Raw genomic sequence first — 19,388 nt, forward strand, 5'->3', positions numbered from 1 at the left:
TACCCCTCCTACCAGTCTGGATGAATATTTCTTCTTTAACTCCTTGGTTGTTGGACTTCCATACAGTTCGATTTTCTGGCAGTTCTGGTTGTGTTTTGTTTTTAAATTGGTTGTTGTCCTTCTTTTGGTTGTGCAAGGAGGCAAAGTGTATCTACATATGCCTCCATCTTGCTACTATAATATTTTTTTATTGAGGTGCAGATCTATTCAGCAATAGAAAGGAATGGACTGCTGATACACACAGAACATTGGATGAATCTCAACAATATTATAAGTGAAAAAAAAAAAAGCCAGGCACAAAGTATACAGTATGATTCCATTTATATAAAGTTAAAGAACAGACAAAAATAATCTATGGTGATATATTTCAAGACAATGGGTACCTATGAGAGGGTAGGGACTGACTGAAAAGAACCACAAAGGAACTTTCTGGGGTTACTTCGATAACACATGGGTGTATATATTTTTTATTTAAGATTTTATTTATTTATTTATTTTTAGAGAAGGGAAGGGAGGGAGAAAGAGATGGAGAGAAACATCGATGTGTGGTTGCCAATCACATGCCCCGCTACTGGGTACCTGGCCTGCAACCCAGGCATGCACCCTAGACTGGGAATTGAATTGGCGACCCTTTGGTTCACAGGCCAACATTCAATCCACTGAGCCGTGCCAGCCAGAGCTGTATATATACATTTTTTCAAAGATAAATTTATACACTCATGATCCGTGCCTTTTAGTGAATTAAGCTGTACCTCAATAAAAAAAAAATATATAGTAGCAAGATGGAGACATAGGTAGATACACTTTGCCTGCTTGCACAACCAAAAGAAGGACAACGACCAATTTAAAAACAAAACACAACCAGAACTGCCAGAAAATCAAACTGTATGGAAGCCTGACAATCTAGGAGTTAAAGAAGAAACATTCATCCACATCAGTAGGAGGGGCGGATATGTGCAGCCGGGGTGGAGAGGATGCATGGCAAGATGGCAGCTAGAGGACCAGGTGGGTAAGGCAGTGGCTGGTGGACCAGGTGGTTCCACATTTGCATGCAGATTAGCCAGTAGGAACTGCTGGGGAGTGAGACAGACCAGATAATCCAGGGTCCCAGTGCAGGAAAAGAAACCTCAGAACCTCTGGCTATAAAAACTTCTAGGGGTTGCGGGAGTGGGAGAAACTCCCAGCTTCACAGGAGAGTCCACTGGAGAGACTCAAAGGGTCCTAGAACATACACAAACCCACCTACCCAGGAATCAGCACCAGAAGGACCCAATTTGTTTGGTGGTAGCAGGGGAAGTGACTGAAAGCCTGCTGAGAGCAGAGCAAGCAGCATTGTTCCCTCTCAGACCCCTCCCTCACATACAGCATCACAACACAGTGACCTGGGTTGCCCCACCCTGGCAAAAACATAAGGTTCCACCCCTTTCAACATAACAGGCACACTGAAACAAAGAAATATGGCCCAAATGAAAGAACAGATCAAAACTCCAAAAATAGAACTAAGTGATGAACAGATAGCCAATATATCAGATGCACAGTTCAAAACACTGGTAATCAGGGTGCTTACAGGAATGGTTGAGTATGGTCACCAAATAGGGGGAAAAGTGAAGGCTATGTAAAATGAAATGAAGAAAAATATACATGGAACCAACAGTGAAGGGAAGGAAACTGGGACTCAAATCAATGATTTGGAGCAGAAGGAAGAAATAAACATTCAACCAGAACAAAATGAAGAAACAAGAATTCAAAAAAAATGAGGAGAGGCTTAGGGACCTCTGGGACAACATCCAAATCATAAGGGTGCCAGAAGGAGAAGAGAAAGAGCAAGATACTGAAAATTTATTTGAAAAAATAATGAAGGAGAACTTCCCCAATCTGGCCAAGGAAATAGACTTCCAGGAGATCCAAGAAGTTCAGAGAGTCCCAAAGAAGTTGGACCCAAGGAAGCATACAGTAAGGCACAGCATAATTACACTAATCAAGATTAAAGATAAGGAGAAAATCTTAAAAGCAAAAAGAGAAAAGGAGACAGTTACCTACAAAGGAGTTCCCATAAGACTATCAGCTGATTTCTCAAAAGAAACCTTGCAGGCAAGAAGGGCTGGAAAGAAGTATTCAAAGTCATGAAAGGCAAAGACCTATATCCAAAATTACTTTATCCAGCAAAGCTATCATTTAGAATGGAAGGGCAGATAAAGTGCTTCCCAGATAAGGTCAAGTTAAAGGAGTTCATCATCAGCAAGCCTTTATTATAGGAAATCTTAAAGGGACTTAGAAAAAGAAGATCAAAACTATGAACAGTAAAATGACAACAAACTCACAACTATCAGCAACTGAACCTAAAAAGACAAAAACCAACTAAGCGAACAACTAGAACAGGAACAGAATCACAGAAATGGAGATCAGAGGGGAGGGGGAAGGGGAGAATGGGGGAGAATGCATAGGGAACAAGAAGCATAAATAGTAAGTACAAAGTAGATAAGACGAGGTTAAGAATAGTATAGGAAATGGAGAAGCCAAAGAACTTATATGTACAATACATGGACATGAACTAAGGGAGGGGGGTTGCTGGTGGGAGGGAGGTTCAGGACAGAGTGGAATAAAGGGGAGAAAAAATGGAACAATTGTAATTGAATAATGAATAAAATATATATTTAAAAAATTATAGTAAGTTAATGAACCAATGGATCAATTGTGATTTAAAAGAATCTATTTGTCATTGATTTCACCTAAGGTGCATGTTTCTTTCCAACTAAAATGGTTGAAGCAAGGCTGTCACCACCTGTGATCTGTTTTGATGCATCTGAGACAATCCCTCACACCCTAGATTATTTCTACCCTTTTGTGTATGTGCCCCTGTGTCCTACCATGGAGTTTCATGTGATTTCTCATTCTCAGAGTACAGAGAGGGGTCAGGATGGGGAGAAAGACTAATTCGCAATCCCACATCATCTCCTTCTTCCCACCTTCACTACTCCACCTGGAGTACACTAGGAACCTTCTATGTGGACTCCCTGTTTCCCAGCCTGCCCCGCTACAATCCTTTGTCTACACAGCAACTGCTTCAATCAGATGATGCCATTTCCCTGCTCAGGCCTCTCAATGGCTTCCCACCACACTCAGATGAATGTAGAAAATTCATTTCCCTTTGTGTACTTTTTATGTTCCCCCATTTATCATGTAATTGTAGTAAATAATTGACAAGCAAGTCAAGGTAGTGTTACAGTTTTTGCTTCAACCATCAAAAAATGTAGAAAACACAAAAAGATATAAAACATTTATTGTATTTGCCCATATCTTTGTTCACTCTTTTATTCTTCCTTCCTGACAGTCTGATACTACTTTTATTATTTCCTGCCTGTCTATAAGTTCCTGTAACCATTCTTTTCTGCTGGCATCACATTCTCTTAATTTATCTTCATATGAGAATGTCTTTTTTCTTTTTATTATTTAAATATTTTTTTATTTTTCAATTATATTTGACATACAATATTATATTAGTTTCAGGTATACAGCCCACTGATTAGCCAGTGTATAACTTACTAAGTGATCATTCTGATATATCTCATACCTATCTGACAATATACATAGTTATTAGAATATTATTGACTATAACCCCTGTGCTGTACTTTACATCTCCATGACTATCTGTAACTACAAATTTGTACTTACTAATCCCTTCACCTTTTTCACTCATCCCCCAAACTCCCTCCCATCTGGCAACTGTCAAAATGTTCTCTGTATCTATGAGTCTGTTTCTGTTCTTCTGTCCATTTATTTTGTTTTAAAGATTCAGTTGTTTATACACATACATTTATTGCCATTTTGGTGTTAATTTTTTAAAATTTTTTCTTCTTATTAAAGAAGACCCTTTAACATTTCATATAATAGTGGTTTGGTGGTAATGAACTCTTCTAGCTATTTCTTTTTTAAGGAGCTCTTTATCTGCCCTCTGATTCTAAATGATAGCTTTGCTGGATAGAGTAATCTTAGTGTTAGGTCCTTGCTTTTCATTACTTTGAATAGTTCATGACACTCTCTTCTGAGCTGCAAAGTTTCTATTGAGAAATCACCTGACAGTCTTATGGGAACTCCCCTATAAGTAACTAACTGCTTTTCTCTTGCTGCTTTTATAATTCTCTCTTTATCTTTAACCTTTGGCATTTTAATTATGATGTTTCCTGGAGTGGCCCTCTTTGGGTTTATCCTGTTTGGACTCCCTGCATTTCCTGGACTTCTTTCTATGTTGTCTATTTTCTTCACCAGATTAAGTAAGTTTTCTGTTATTATTTTTCAAACAGGTTTTAAATTTCTTGCTCTCTCTCTTCTTCTTCCAGCACCCCCATTATGTGAATTTTGGTACACTTGAAGTTGTCTCAGAGGCTCCTTACACTATCTTCATTTTTTTTTTTTTTTTACTTTTTTTTGTTGTTGTTCTGATTGGGTGTTTTTTTCTCCCTTATATTCCAAATCACAGATTTGATACTTGACTTCACGTGCTCTGCTGTTGACTCTCTGTAAGTTATTTTTTATTTCAGTTAGTTTACCCTTCATTGCTGACTGGTTCTTTTTTACGGTGTTGAAGTGCTCACTAAGTTCATCAAGTATCCTTTTAACCAATATTTTGAACTCTGCATCTAGTGGATTGTTTGTCTCCATTTTGTTTAGTTTTTTTTTTTTCTGGAATTCTGTTCTTTCATTTGGGATATATTTCTTTGTCTCCTAATTTTGGCAGCCTCCCTGTGTTTGTTCCTATATATTAGGCAGAGCTACTGCTTCTCCCAGATTTGGTAGAGTAGCTTAATGTAGTAGGTGTCCTGTAGGGTCCAGTGGCACAACTTCCCCATTTACCCAAGCAGGGACACTCCAGGTGTATGCCCCACAATGTGGGCTTTGTAACCCTATTATTGTAGTTGATCCTTGATTGCTGTTGGCACATCAATGTGGTGATTTGCTCCAAGGCCAACCAGCTGTGAAGATTGGTTGCAACCACTGTGGAAGATCGCTGTACAGGGGCCCACCCTACAGAGCAGGACTTACTTCAGTGGAGCTCTGGTGTCTTCTAAGTTGGCCCCTTGAGTGTGCCACTTGTGGAGATGGATAGATGGTACTTTGAAGTGATCTGAAGCTGTCCACCCAGTGCACTGGCTCTGGGACCTCCTGGGAGGTGCAGGCCAAGGTCAGACACTGCCTGGGTTCTGCCTAGGGCCACTCAGCATAACCTGCAATGTGGTCTTCAGATGGCTGATACTTGTGCTGGGCTTGGAGGTGCCCAGGAGAGGCCAAGCTGTGAACAAAGGCTGGCTGCTGCTAGTGCTGAGCCTGGGGCCATTAGCAAGAGGTACGGGGCACATGGAGGCCAGATCCTCCTTGTTTGAGAGATTTTAGGAAAGTCTGAAGGGTGAGCCAACACAAGCCATCCATATGGAAAAACCACCGGAAAAAGCTTGGGTGGGCCTGCCAGTTGAGTGTGGTGTGGGTCTCAGGGAATCACCAGGCTAGGGCAAACAGTGTAAGCCAGGTTGATGGAGACTCAGGAATGGTGCTTACCTGCCAGCTTTGTTGGGGGAGGGATCAGAAAAAGAACAATGGCCTCTGCCAGCACTTTTGTTTGGCAGAAAGCTGACCCCCCAGCTCTCGTCCTGATGCCAGACAACTCAGTTCCTCCATGTATGTCCTGTTCAAGCTGTTGTCTCAGTGCTGGAGCTCAGAGGAGGTTAGTCAGAGTAAGTCCATGCATGGACCCATCAAGAGGAATTGTCTGGGAGTCTACAAGCTTTCTGTCTCACTTGGGCACATCCCTGCTGAGTTTTACAGCCAGAAATTATGGGGGCTTCTCTTCCTGGCACTGGAGCCCTGAGCTGGGGGGACTGGTTTGTGGCTAGAACCCCTTAGTTCTCAGGGGGGACATCTGCAGCCAAGATATCCCTTCCAATTTTTATCTACTACACGTAGGTGTGGGACCACACAGTTCCTCATCTCTGCCCCTCTTACCAGCCTCTATGTGGCTTCTTTTTAAATCCCTAGATGTAGGATTTCAATTCAGCTAGGTTTCAGGCAGTTCTGAATGATGGTTGTTATGTAGTTTAGTCATAATTTTGATGAAGTTGTAGGAGGATTTAAGTACCGCGTGTACCTATACCACCATCTTGACTGAAAGTCTCATCTGTGAATGTCTTGATTCCACCTTCATTCTTCAAAGCTGTTTTCGCTGGATATAGGATTTTGGATTTCCAGTTCTTTATTTTAACAGTTGAAAATGTTGTTGTTTCCTTCTATCCTTCATAGTTTTTGATGAAAAATGTGCTGTTATTTGAATCATTTTTTGCCCTATTGGTAAGGTGTAAATTTTTTATTTTTTATTTCAGGACTTAGTTTTCAGAGTTTTTATTGTGATTTATCTTGGCCTGAATTTCTTTGGATTTATCTTGTTTGAGGTTTATGCAGCTTCTTGGAATCTGTAGGGTTGTTTGTTGTTTTTTGCCAAATTTTTGGAATTTCACCTATTAATTTTTTAGTACTTTTTCAGCTCCTCCCTCTTTCTCCTCTGTTGGGACTCTATTGACAGAAATGTTAGATCTTTTATTATAGTTCCACATATCTCTGTTATACAAATTTGCATAAATAAAATTTTTTATTGCTCCATTTTTAACTTCAATGTTCCTTTTCCATGGCCTGTTCATTTTGCTCACAGGCCATTCATTGAATTTTTCATTTTTATTTTTGATATTTGAATTCTAAAATTTCAATTTGCTTCACCTTTATAGCTTTCATTTCTTTTTTGGGGACTTTCTATTTTTTATTTGTTTCAAATGTGTTCATAATTGCTCCTTGAAACATTTTTATGACTTCTTTAAAATCTTTGTCTGCTAATAATAACATTTCTGTTATCTTGATGTTGCCATCTAATTATTGCCCTTCCCATTGTTAGAGTTTTTTTTTTTTTTGATTCTTTGTATAACTGATTTTTTTATGGATCTTGGGCATTTTATATTATGTTGTGAGACTCTGACTCTTATTTAAACCTTCTGATTTGTCTGGGTTTGTTTTTTTGTTTTTTTTTTGACACTCAACTGGCAAGGTAAAGGGAAGACACTGTGTCCTTACTGACAGGTTGAGGTAGAAGTCTAGGTTCTCTCCACTTGGGCTTCATTGACACCTGGGGTGGCTCATTACTATTATTTGGGGTTGGTAATTCTAGCTTTTCATATGGTCTCCAATGATATCTTCTTGGGAAATGTTCAAGTACCGTGTTATTGTTCCTCCATGGCCTTCATTGATGTTGAGGAAGTGTGGGTGATGTTGGGTGACCTATTTTCCCCTGGGCAATGATAGTCATGATTCTTCACTAGGCCTCCTCTGACCCCACCCTAGTCTGGGGATCAGGACACCTTGTTACGGCCTGTTGAAGGTAGAAGTCTATGTTCCACACTAGGACCTCACTAGCATGGTTGGATTGGGGAACAGTATTTTTTGTGGGATTTGACTGGAGTAGAGCAATTATTGTCTGAAAGGTTTCTGTCTGGCTAAGCTGCCCCTCTCTTTGTCATTTGGCTAGAGAGAGTAGGCTTTCTTTGGAACTATTCTGTCTGTACCTTTTGACATTTTGATTTGCCAGTTTCTCCACCACCCAGTCTGGGATGTAGGACGCAAAAGAAAATGGAGAATTCACCTTTGTTTGGTTCCTACTCTATCTGCCTTTTTCTCTCTACTCTTCAGTGTCTTCTGGGTTTGTTTTATCGATAATGTCCAGAGTTTTTAGCTGTACTTAATGGGAGGGATCAAGAGAAAGCATATTTATTCCATCTTTCTGGACGTGGAAGGCCCCAAATGTTTCCTGAAATTCAGAGTTTGGGGGATTTTAAGATGGTTATGTGATACACAATTGTTCTTGAACTTGAGTATGCATCAGAATTGCCTGGAGAACTTGTTAAAGTACAGTTGGTGGGTGTTTGCCCCCTTCCTATTCTAGCTATTCTTATTAGGTAAATGTGGGGTGGGGCTTGAAAATTTGTATTACTAACAAGTCCTGGACAATACTGTTGGTTCAGGTACCACATTTTAAGATCACTCCCTTAGGGATATTTAGCCCAATATTTCTCAATTCTGGCTGTTGATTTGAATAACCTGGTAAACTTAGTTCTTAAAAAAGAATGTCCAGGCACCACATATCCCCCACCCCTCAGACACTTTTATGCTAATGGTCTGAGGTGAGACCTTGGAATTTGGTAGCTTTAAAAGCTTCTCAGACATACCTATGCATAGAAGCATTGTTTATAATAGACAAAAAGTGGAAATAATCCATGAATCCATCAACTGATAAATGGAGAGTCAAAATGTGTTACATCCATACAATGGAATAATATTCAGCCATGTAAAGAAATGAAATATTAATATATGCTACAGCATGGATGAAACTTGAAAACATTATATAAAGTGAAAGAAGTCAAAAGGCTGAACAGTATATGATTCCATTCATATGAAATGTCCAATAGAGGCGAATCCATAGAACCAGAACTTAGTGGTTGTCAGGGCTGGTAGGATTGGTTAGAAATAAAGAGTGACTGCTAATGGCCATGACTTTCTTTTGGGGGATGATTAAATGTTCTGGAATTAGAGTGGTGATCGTTACACAATCTTGTGACTATGCTAAACACCACTGAATTGTACCCTTTAAAAGAATGAATTTATGATATGTGAATTCTATCTCAGTTTAAAAAATTCTACTTTTTGCGACAACATGAATGAAACTAGAGAATATTATGCTAAGTGAAATAAGCCAGTTGGTGAAAGACAAATACCATATGATCTCACCTATAAGTGGAATCTATGCAACAAAATAAACTAATGAACAAAATAAACCATAGACATGGAAACATGGAACAGACTGAAAGTGACCAGGGGTGATGGGGAAGGGGAAAAATGGTGGAAAGAGGGGAAGGGACTAGACAAAGAACATGTATGAGTTACCCATGGATGTGGACAACAGAGTGGGAATTGAGTGTGGGAGAGGGGGGAGGGGGATAGGATGGGTGGAAGGGAGCAAAGGGGGAAAACTGAGACAACTGTAATAGAATAAACATGGTTTTAAAAAATTAAAAAATAATAAAAATAAATAAATAAAGTCTTTAAAAAATAAAAAAAAGACAGGTTAAAAAATTCTTCCTAGGTGATATCCAACATGTTCTGACAACTGGAACAATACAGCACTATACCTCACATGAAGTTGCAAATGCTGACAAGAGTCACAGAAAATTTAAATGTCCAGATAAAGAGCTTATATTTATATCTGTAGGTAACAGATTTAGTTTTCTAAATTTGTCTGGTTAGGAGAATCACCTGAGAGCTTGTTAAAACTATGGAGTCCAGACCCCTCCAGTGAGGATAGATTCTGGGTTATAATAAGATTCATGTTTGGGGTGATTCCTGAAAAATCTATTCTTTTAACAATACCCAGGGTGAGTTTGACATTCAAGCAATTTTGGGAAACATAGTCTTAAGTGACATGGGGGCACTGAAGGTTTTTCTTCTCTTTTAATTGGAAATTATATTATTTTCTAAAATGTCTCGTTGTTTCAGCAGCTCATTAGAATAGAGTTGATTAATCAGAATTTTAATTTACCACATGTTTACCAAAGAACAAAGAAATGTTCTTATATTTGAGGTATGTTAAACATAGAGAAATAGTCTGTGTAATTTTCGTCCGTATGATGTTAAGTCTAATTACATCTCTTTTGTCAGTTCTCACAGTTAACAAATGTGAATTAATGTCAACTATAGATTTCTAACTTCTTTCTCACTGTTTTACCCATCTTCTTTTTTTCTTTTATACATGTGTAGCGCATTTCTAATATTTACATCATTTATGCAATATTTTTCAAAATAGAAAATCTCTTTACTAATAGTATTTAAACATTTTTTAACTGTAAAGGAAGAAAAATTAAAGTTCATAGATTTACCTACCTCCCAGATAAAGCTTCTCTTAATGCTGTGGTATATATAATTCCAGACACTATGCATTTAACCAAATAAAATAATACTATGCCTTCTCTCTTTTTCACTTAATATGGGGAACATCTTTTCATGTCAGTGCTTTAAAGAGCTACCATATCCATCTTAATGACTCTATGGTATATATATGTACATACTATAATTTACTTAATCACTACCCTTTGAGACACTTAATTGGTAATCCATTTTGTTGCTAATGTGTTTTTCCCCTTCAGAATAAAGATTTAAACATTTAAAAAATAAAATCATAAATGTACTAGGAGAAATATAAACATTTTTATAACCATAGATCAGGGAGAGCTTCTTAAACCATGACAAGAAACCTAGAAACCAAAAAGAATATTTTGATCAAACTTAAAAGCAGCAGAAAAGTTACAACTTTAAAAAAAGTTAATTTTTTTTTCAATTACAGCTGACATTCAATATTATATTAGTTTCAGGTGTACAGCATAGTGGCAGATAGTTATATAACTTACAAAATGATTCCCCTGATATTCTAAGTACCCATCTGACATAATACATAGTTTTTACAATATTAATGACTATGCTCCCTATGCTGTACTTTATATCCCCATGACTATTGTGTAACTACAATTTGTACTTCTTATTCCCTTCACTTTTTTCATCCTGCCCCCAGCCTCCCTCCCACCTGGCAACTATCAGTTTGTTCTCTGTATCTATGAATTTGTTTCTGAGGTTATTTTGTGGTTGTTCATTTACTTTGATTTTTAGATTCTACATATAAGTGAAATCATATGACATTTTTCTTTCTCTGACTTACTTTACTTAGCATAATACCCTCTGGGTCCATTCATGTTGTTATTGGAAATGGTAAAATTTCATTTAGAAATACAGAACTTTCCTTTTTAAAAAAATTATTGATTTTTATCTTTTGGAGAGAGGAAGCTAGAGAGAAAGAGAAAAACATCAATTTGTTGTTCCACTTGTTTATGTTTTCATTGGTTACTTCCTGTATGCTCCCTGATCTGAGATGGAACCTGCAACCTTGGCATATCCAATGCTCTAACCAACTGAGTTACCAAATGAGTGTAGAACTTTCTTTTTTTCTAATGGATCTTTTCAATGTCTTTCACCATCTCACCCACCTCACCATTTCCTCTCTAGAACAGTCTCCCTCCTCCACATCATCCTTCATCCCCACCAGCCCTCCTTTACCAGGCTACTTCCTACATTTCCTGTGAGTGAAGGTTTCAAAGTCTTATCCTTCAGGAAATCTCTGCACATCCCCCTGACCTCTCCACTCCCTCTAGAATATATGCTTTTCCTCAGTGCTCCCATAATTTCATGTATTTCTTCTCTCATAGCACTTATATCACATTGCATTCTAATCTTGGTTATTTTTCCTACTAGAATGTAATCTATAAGAGCATAGACTATATCTATTCTTGCTTTTATTTAACACTTATATAAAGCTTACTCTGTGCTAAGCACTTCTATAAACTCTTTACAAATTTTAATTCATTTAATCCTCATAACAATCCTATGAGGAACTATTTTTATTACCATTATAGAGATGATGGAGCTGAGGCAAAGAGGTTAAATAGCTTGATCAAGGTCACCTAGCTAGTAAATGGAAGAGCTTGGATTTGAACCCACAAATCCAAGCTCTTAACTACTACCATATATGGTTTCCCTTGTTCACCAATGTATTCTCATTGCCTCTCATATAGAAGGTCCATCAAAAAATTTTTGGAATGAAAGAAAGAATGACTAAATGAATAAATATAGTAGAAATAACAAAGTTCTTCATGGGAGCAAAAGATGTAGCCACAGACTGAGTTGGAGATTAAGTTTAGGAGTCAGAGAATTTGAAAGCAAATAGTCCAAGGTGTAAGGAAGACACCAGGACAAGTGACAGGTGATGAAAGGCACAATGGCAGGGGTGAGGACAGTTCAGAATGGCAAGTGACAAATAGCTCTGCAGTCATCAAATGAAAATATAGAGTTAACCATTAGATTTGTCCAGGAGCTGGCCCCTTGGGACTTCAGAGTAGTCTGCAAAGAGTGCTGGGTAAAGAAACCAGATTGCATGGGCTTGAGGAGGGTGTGAGTGAGATTTTGTTCCCTTCTGAGCTATGAATGGTAGAATTTGGGAAGGGGTAGTAGTCAGGTTAAGTAAAGTCTTTTTCGTCAATATGTGGTTATTAGAGCCTGCTTAAAGGCAAGAGGTAAAAAAGCTTTGGAGAATAAGTCAAACCAGCCTCCATTAAAACAAAGAGTCTGCTGTATGGTGGTGGGCCACACCATAGCCAACTATATGAAATGTAAACAGGGACAAAGTATACTGTGAAGGAAATGAAGACCAGGAGAACAGTACTCAGTAGGAATTCCTTCCTGAGAGGTTTCTGGTAACCCTGATAAGGGCAAGATGACTTAAGAGGAGCAGCCTAGCCAGAGACCCCTCCCAGGTTAATTGTTAATCATTGCTTATCTGTTCCTGTAGCCCGTTTTCACATCCCTTCCCCCGCCTGGGTAGCACATCAATCTCATCAATCTCCCACCTGAATGCTAATCCCTTCCCCCACCTGGGAAGCCCATCCGTTTCCCGCCGGAATGCTAGGGCTTATAAACCCCTATCTAGCCCCGATTCGGGGCTCAGAATTTGGAGACTGCTTCCTCTGAGCCCGCGCGTGTGAATAAAGGCTTACTCCGTTCCCTGAATCGTGTCTTGAGTCTGGCTTTCCGTAACATTTGGTTCCCTGACCGGGAAACGACTCACACGAGCAGGCCGTTTGCCTCCGGTGAAGACGGCTGGGGTCGGCCGGGTGAGCCCGGACTCCAGAGGGAAGCACGTGCCCCGGTGATTTCGGGTCCCGAGGGGCTGGGCTCCCCTTGGCCCCGACCTCGGGCCGTTCCATAACCCGGGCACTCGGGGAGCGGACCCAAGCCTACCTGAAGGCGCCAGATTGGTAAGTGCTCCGGGGACCAGACCCGAATCAGACCCACCTATAAGTGGTGGAAGGAGAGGCTGATCACCTCTCAGGCCGACCGGCCTCTGGCACGGTTTCCCTGTCGGGAGGGAAAGTGTTAACCTCTGTGTGATTGAGTGAGTGACTGACTGTGTGGCTCCACAGGCCAGCAGTGTTCCCCCGAGCCTACAGAGTCTGAGTGAGCCCTAACCTGCGGGTCCTCGGCCTGTCATACGGCATAACGGCTGGGAAGCTAACCCGGACTCTACTGGGGCAGCCTTAGCTAAGACAGACCCAAGTCCCTCGCGAGAGGAGAGGCCAGGCGGGCGAAAGTGAAAGTATCCCTGCTGCCCCCGTTTGTCTGCGCCGTTTCGGGAGGGATCATGGGGGGCAGACAGTCTACCGTCTTAGATTGCATGTTAAGGAATTTCGACCGGTTCCGGGGCCAGCAGCCCGATATGGATCCGGGGCAATTAGAAATTTTCTGTTCCGCTGAGTGGCCCAGGTTCGGGGTAGGCTGGCCTCCTGAAGGAACCCTTGACCTAGACATAATTAGGGCTGTCCATCTCATAGTCACAGGAAGTCCAGGACACCCAAACCAATTCCTCTACATAGAAAAGTGGCAGGAGCTAGCGCAAGAGATGCCCGACTGGCTCCGGAAGGGTGCGGGGGTCAAACCTCGTCACCTAGGCGCTACGGGAGGGCGAGCCAGGGGAGCCCGGAACTGTTGCTCCCGATCAAAGGAAAGGGATGTAACCCGCATCCTAGTTGCCAAACCAGTGGCGAGACCCCCTATCTATCAAGGCCCGCCAGAGGAAGACCCCCCGGTGCAGCCTCCCCCTTACCCAGCTAGGAACTTGGGAGGTCAGGCAGAGGCGCCTGAAACACCGCCCCCTTCAGTCTCGCCCCCGCAGCCCGAGGCAACAGCGCCCCCAGAATCTCCTATGGCCTCCCGCTTAAGACACCACCAGTCCCTCCAGATGCCACTGCGGGAGACCCAGGGCCCGCCACGAACGGGGCCTGATGGGACCTTATACCCGGGCCCGGTCGTGTTTTACTATCAGCCCTTTACCACGACTGACCTCTTGAACTGGAAACACCACACACCCTCATATTCGGAGAAGCCCCAGGCACTCGTAGACCTAATGGAGTCCATTATGCAAACTCACCGGCCAACGTGGCACGATTGCCGCCAATTGCTCCTAACCCTTTTTAATACGGAAGAGAGGCGCAGAGTCTTCCAGGAGGCCCAGAGACATCTAGAAGCCAACGCTCCAGTGGGCACAATAGACCCAGCCCAGTACGCTCGGGTGGCAGCCCCAGAGACCCAACCCGACTGGGATCACAACACCGAACAGGGAAGAGCAGCCCTGGACCGGTACAGGGAAGCCATCCTCCAGCGGGTCAGAGCTGGGGCCAGAAAACCGACCAATATGTCAAAGGTGGCCAGTGTTGTCCAACGGCCAGATGAATGTCCCAGGGACTTCTTAGAAAGGCTCCTAGAGGCCTACCGGATATACACCCCCTTCAACCCAGAAAGCCCAGATACACGGCTAATGGTAAACACTGCTTTTGTCTCCCAATCGGCCCCTGACATCCGCAAAAAGCTCCAGAAGCTAGAGGGCTTTGCAGGCATGAACATCAGTCAGCTGATTGAGGTAGCAAATAAAGTCTACAATAACCGGGAGGAGGCCGCTGAGAAGGCAGCCCAGAAAAGATTAGAGAAAAAGGCCGCACTGCTAGCAGCCGCCCTCAGTCAGCCGGCAGCAAAAGGCAAAGGGGGACCGAAAGACCAGAAAGGGCACGTCAAGGTAGAGAGAGACCAATGTGCCTATTGAAAGGAAAGAGGACATTGGAAAAGAGAATGCCCGCACCGGAAAAAGAAGGCTGGTCCGGCGCCCTCTGAGCCGGCGCCCACCATCCTTAGCCTGGCGGGCCTAGACTCAGAATGCAGAAGACCGGGCTCCCTGAATCTAGGCCCCCATGAGCCCATGGTCAAAGCGATTGTTGGGGGCCAGACTCTCTCTTTCTTGGTAGATACCGGGGCAGAGCACTCGGTCGTCACCACCCCTGTAGCTCCCCCATCCGGACGAGAAGTCACCATCGTAGGGGCCACTGGTCAGCCAAGTAGCCCAAAACGCTTCTGCCAGGCCCGAATTGTTGATCTGGGAGGCCACCGGATTAGACATGAGTTCTTATACCTACCTGAATGCCCTGTCCCACTGTTAGGGCGAGACCTCTTATCGAAGCTGGGAGCTCGAATCACCTTCCAGCAGTCAGGGGAGGCCTCGCTGCAAGTGGAAGGCCCTAGGCTCATGGCCCTCATTTTGCCACGAGAGGAAGAATACCAGTTGTATTCTGGGGAATCTGGTGACCATGGCCCCAGACCTGAGGCTAGAGACAACCTGCTGCAGGAATTCCCCACGGTCTGGGCCGAGGACAATCCCCCTGGACTAGCCAGAAACCAGGTCCCAGTAATAATTGAACTCAAACCGGGGGCTAAACCGTGCCGCCAGCGACAGTACCCTATCTCAAGGGAGGCCCGCCTAGAAATATCGGAGGTCATCCGAAAGCACCTCCAAGAGGGTATATTGGTCCCCTGTCAATCAACGTGGAATACCCCGCTCCTGCCAATCAAGAAACCTGACGGAACAGGGTACCGTCCAGTGCAGGACCTCCGGGTGGTAAACGAAACCGTCATCACACTGCACCCGGTAGTCCCGAACCCATACACCCTACTGAGCCGACTCCCGCCAACCGCCGCCTGGTACACATGCCTAGACTTAAAGGACGCCTTCTTCTGCATCCCGGTAGCTCCAGCCAGCCAACCTATCTTTGCCTTTGAATGGGAAGACCCGCATACGGCGGTAAAGACACAGTTGACATGGACCCGGTTGCCACAGGGATTTAAGAACTCCCCCACGTTATTCGGCGAAGCGCTAGCCCAGGACCTGCAATCTTTCTCAGATGAGGGAAAGGATTTAACTCTACTCCAATATGTTGATGACCTCCTCTTAGCTGCCTCTGACCAGAGCCGATGCCTAGAGGGGACAAGAGCGCTCCTAAAACTGCTAACCCAACAAGGGTACCGAGTCTCACGGAAAAAGGCACAAATCTGCCAACAAGAAGTCAAATATTTAGGGTTCCTAATTTCCCAAGGCAAAAGATCCCTAAATACAGACCGGAAAATGGTCATTACCCGCTTCTCGGCCCCGAGCGGACGAAGACAATTACGTGAGTTCCTGGGAGCAGCCGGCTTTTGCAGAATTTGGATCCCGGGGTTCGCAGCCAGAGCAAGGCCACTCTACCAGGCCCTGCGTGGGCCAGACACCTTACCCCTGGCATGGGGAAAAGAACAGGAACAGGCCTTTGCTCAAATAAAGGACCTCCTTAGTAAAGCCCCAGCTCTGGGCCTACCAGACCCCAGCCGGCCCTTCTATCTACACGTGCATGAAAAGGACAAGGTTGCTCTGGGGGTCTTAACTCAATCAGCCGGACCTTGGGAGCGCCCAGTGGCTTACCTGTCTAAGCAACTGGATAACGTTGCGGCCGGGTGGCCCCCTTGCTTGAGGGCAGTTGCAGCCGCGGTATCCCTGCTACAAGAAGCGGACAAATTAACTTTGGGGCAGGAGACCACTCTATTCGTTCCCCATAGCATCCATAGCCTCCTGGCAGGACAGGGGCACCGATGGCTGTCCAACCCCAGACTGACACAATATCAGGGCATACTCCAAGAGAATCCTCGGGTCCAGGTAAAGACTGTAAAAAGATTAAACCCTGCAACCTTCCTGCCGACCGAACTAGGGGACCCAGACCACTGCTGCCTAGAGGTTACTGAGGAGGTCTATGCCAGCCGACCGGACCTGCGGGACCAGCCTCTGCCCAATGCTGACGTGACCTATTTCACAGACGGCAGCAGTTATATGAGAGAAGGGGTCCGAGTGGCAGGGTACGCAGTAACCACGCTTGACCAGGTGGTAGAAGCCAAAGCCTTGCCCTCTGGATGGTCGGCCCAGAGAGCGGAACTCTGGGCCTTAATAAGAGCACTGGAGTTGGCCCGGGACCGGAAAGTCAATATCTACACTGACTCCAAGTACGCCTACGCCACCCTGCACTTCCACGGGGCCATCTACCGAGAACGCGGGCTGCTGACAGCAGAAGGAAAGGAAATTAAAAACAAGGCAGAAATCCTGCGTCTCCTCGAAGCAGTTTGGGCCCCAACTGCGGTGTCCGTCATCCACTGCAAAGGCCATTCCAAACAAGACACCGTACCGGCCCGCGGGAACCAGAAGGCGGACTCGACAGCAAAGGCTGCCGCAGTATGTGGTGAGATGGCAGAAGTACAGCCCTCCCTTCTCGGACCCCTGCTGGGGAACCCCATTAACCGTTGGGACTATGAGCCAGCAGAAATGAAATGGGCCCAACAGGCCGGAGGACAAGAAACCCCCGAGGGAACTTGGAGGTTACCTGATGGGCGCGTAACTGTGCCCCAGAGCCAGGCCAGCAATTTAGTCAGAAGCTGCCACCATCCGACCCACCTGGGTAAGACCTCCCTGGAAAACTTGCTCAAAAGGTATTTCTACTTCCCCAACCTGTCAACCCTGTGCTCAACAGCCTTGGCTCAATGCGTTACCTGCGCAAGGAACAATGCAGCCCCGCATCAAGGGGCCCCACCGGGAGTCCAACACAAGGGGTCCCAGCCCTTCGAGGACCTCCAGAGTGACTTTACAGAAGTCAAGACCAGCCGAGGATTTAAGTATCTCCTGGTCCTGATCTGCACCTTTTCGGGTTGGGTAGAAGCCTTCCCCACCAAAACTGAGAAAGCTCGGGAAGTAACCCGAATCCTACTCAGGGAAATTATACCCAGATATGGGCTCCCACTCACCATTGGTAGTGACAATGGCCCGGCGTTCATCGCCCAGGTGGTTCAGGAGGTCGCCCGGCTCCTGCGCATCGACTGGAAGCTACACACGGCCTATCGGCCCCAAAGCTCCGGTAAAGTGGAACGAATGAACCGAACTCTCAAGGAAACCCTAGCTAAGTTCCATCAAGAAACCGGCCTGCCATGGACAGACCTGTTACCACTAGCCCTGCTACGGGTTAGGAATGCCCCGAACCCCTCGGGGTATACTCCCTATGAGTTGGTTTTTGGAAGACCCCCACCTATAACTAGAATAGGAAGTCCCAATGACCTTCGACAGAAGGGGGAGTTACAGCAGACCCAGTACTTACAACAGTTGGGTAAGACCCTAGACAGGATCTACGGGGCCCAATTGGGCCAGGAACCCAAACCCCGAGGGAGGCCAGCACGCCCCTTCCGTCCAGGCCAGTATGTATGGGTAAAGGATTGGAAAAAGGAACCACTCCAACCCATTTGGACGGGCCCACATCTAGTACTATTAACCACCCCTACTGCCCTTAAAGTTACAGGAATAACCCCCTGGATCCACTACACTCGAGCCAAGGCAGCAGCAGATCCAGACGAGCCAGGACTTCGGAGCCACCGAACCTCCACCTCGAAGGGAGCCCCCACAGTCCGGCTGAAGAGAACTGAAGGACAGAGGGCCTTCTACCCGAGGAACCAGAGACCTGATCCCACCCCAGAGTAGTGACCAACCATCTTAGTCGGCAACCAAGGCATGATCCCTGCAGAATAGGCGAGCCCTAGATCTCCTCACAGCAGAAAAAGGGGGGACTTGCCTATTCCTAGGCTGGAATCTTAACCCAGAAGGTTAAGGAGCTGAAAGATGGTGCGAAGCGCTACCGAGAGTCAGGGCAAGGGACATGGAGCTTAGATACCCAAATCTGGCTCCGCTGGCTGGCTCCATTCCTAGGCCCCCTGATATTACTCCTCTTAGGAATAAGTCTAGGACCCTGGCTGCTGCGCACCCTCATTAATAACCTAGAGACCGCGGTCACCAGACGAGCCGCTGCTCGAGTGCTGCTCCTCCAGCATCACCGATACCAAAGACTCCCGACCCAACCCCAACAGAGTGACCACCGTGGCTTGTGTGATGATGCTAAGACTCAGGCCAATCTCGTCTAGCATCAAACGGGGGAATGATAAGGGCAAGATGACTTAAGAGGAGCAGCCTAGCCAGAGACCCCTCCCAGGTTAACTGTTAATCATTGCTTATCTGTTCCTGTAGCCCGTTTTCACACCCCTTCCCCCGCCTGGGTAGCACATCAATCTCATCAATCTCCCACCTGAATGCTAATCCCTTCCCCCACCTGGGAAGCCCATCCGTTTCCCGCCGGAATGCTAGGGCTTATAAACCCCTATCTAGCCCCGATTCGGGGCTCAGAATTTGGAGACTGCCTCCTCTGAGCCCGCGCGTGTGAATAAAGGCTTACTCCGTTCCCTGAATCGTGTCTTGAGTCTGGCTTTCCGTAACAACCCTAGACATGAGGTAGAAAAGTCTTGTCCTGGGGAGTATGGTGACTTGA

Source organism: Pteronotus mesoamericanus, unplaced genomic scaffold, assembly GCF_021234165.1.
Source record: "Pteronotus mesoamericanus isolate MK-2021 breed Mesoamerican mustached bat unplaced genomic scaffold, CSHL_Meso_final contig_49, whole genome shotgun sequence".
NCBI lineage: Eukaryota > Metazoa > Chordata > Mammalia > Chiroptera > Mormoopidae > Pteronotus > Pteronotus mesoamericanus.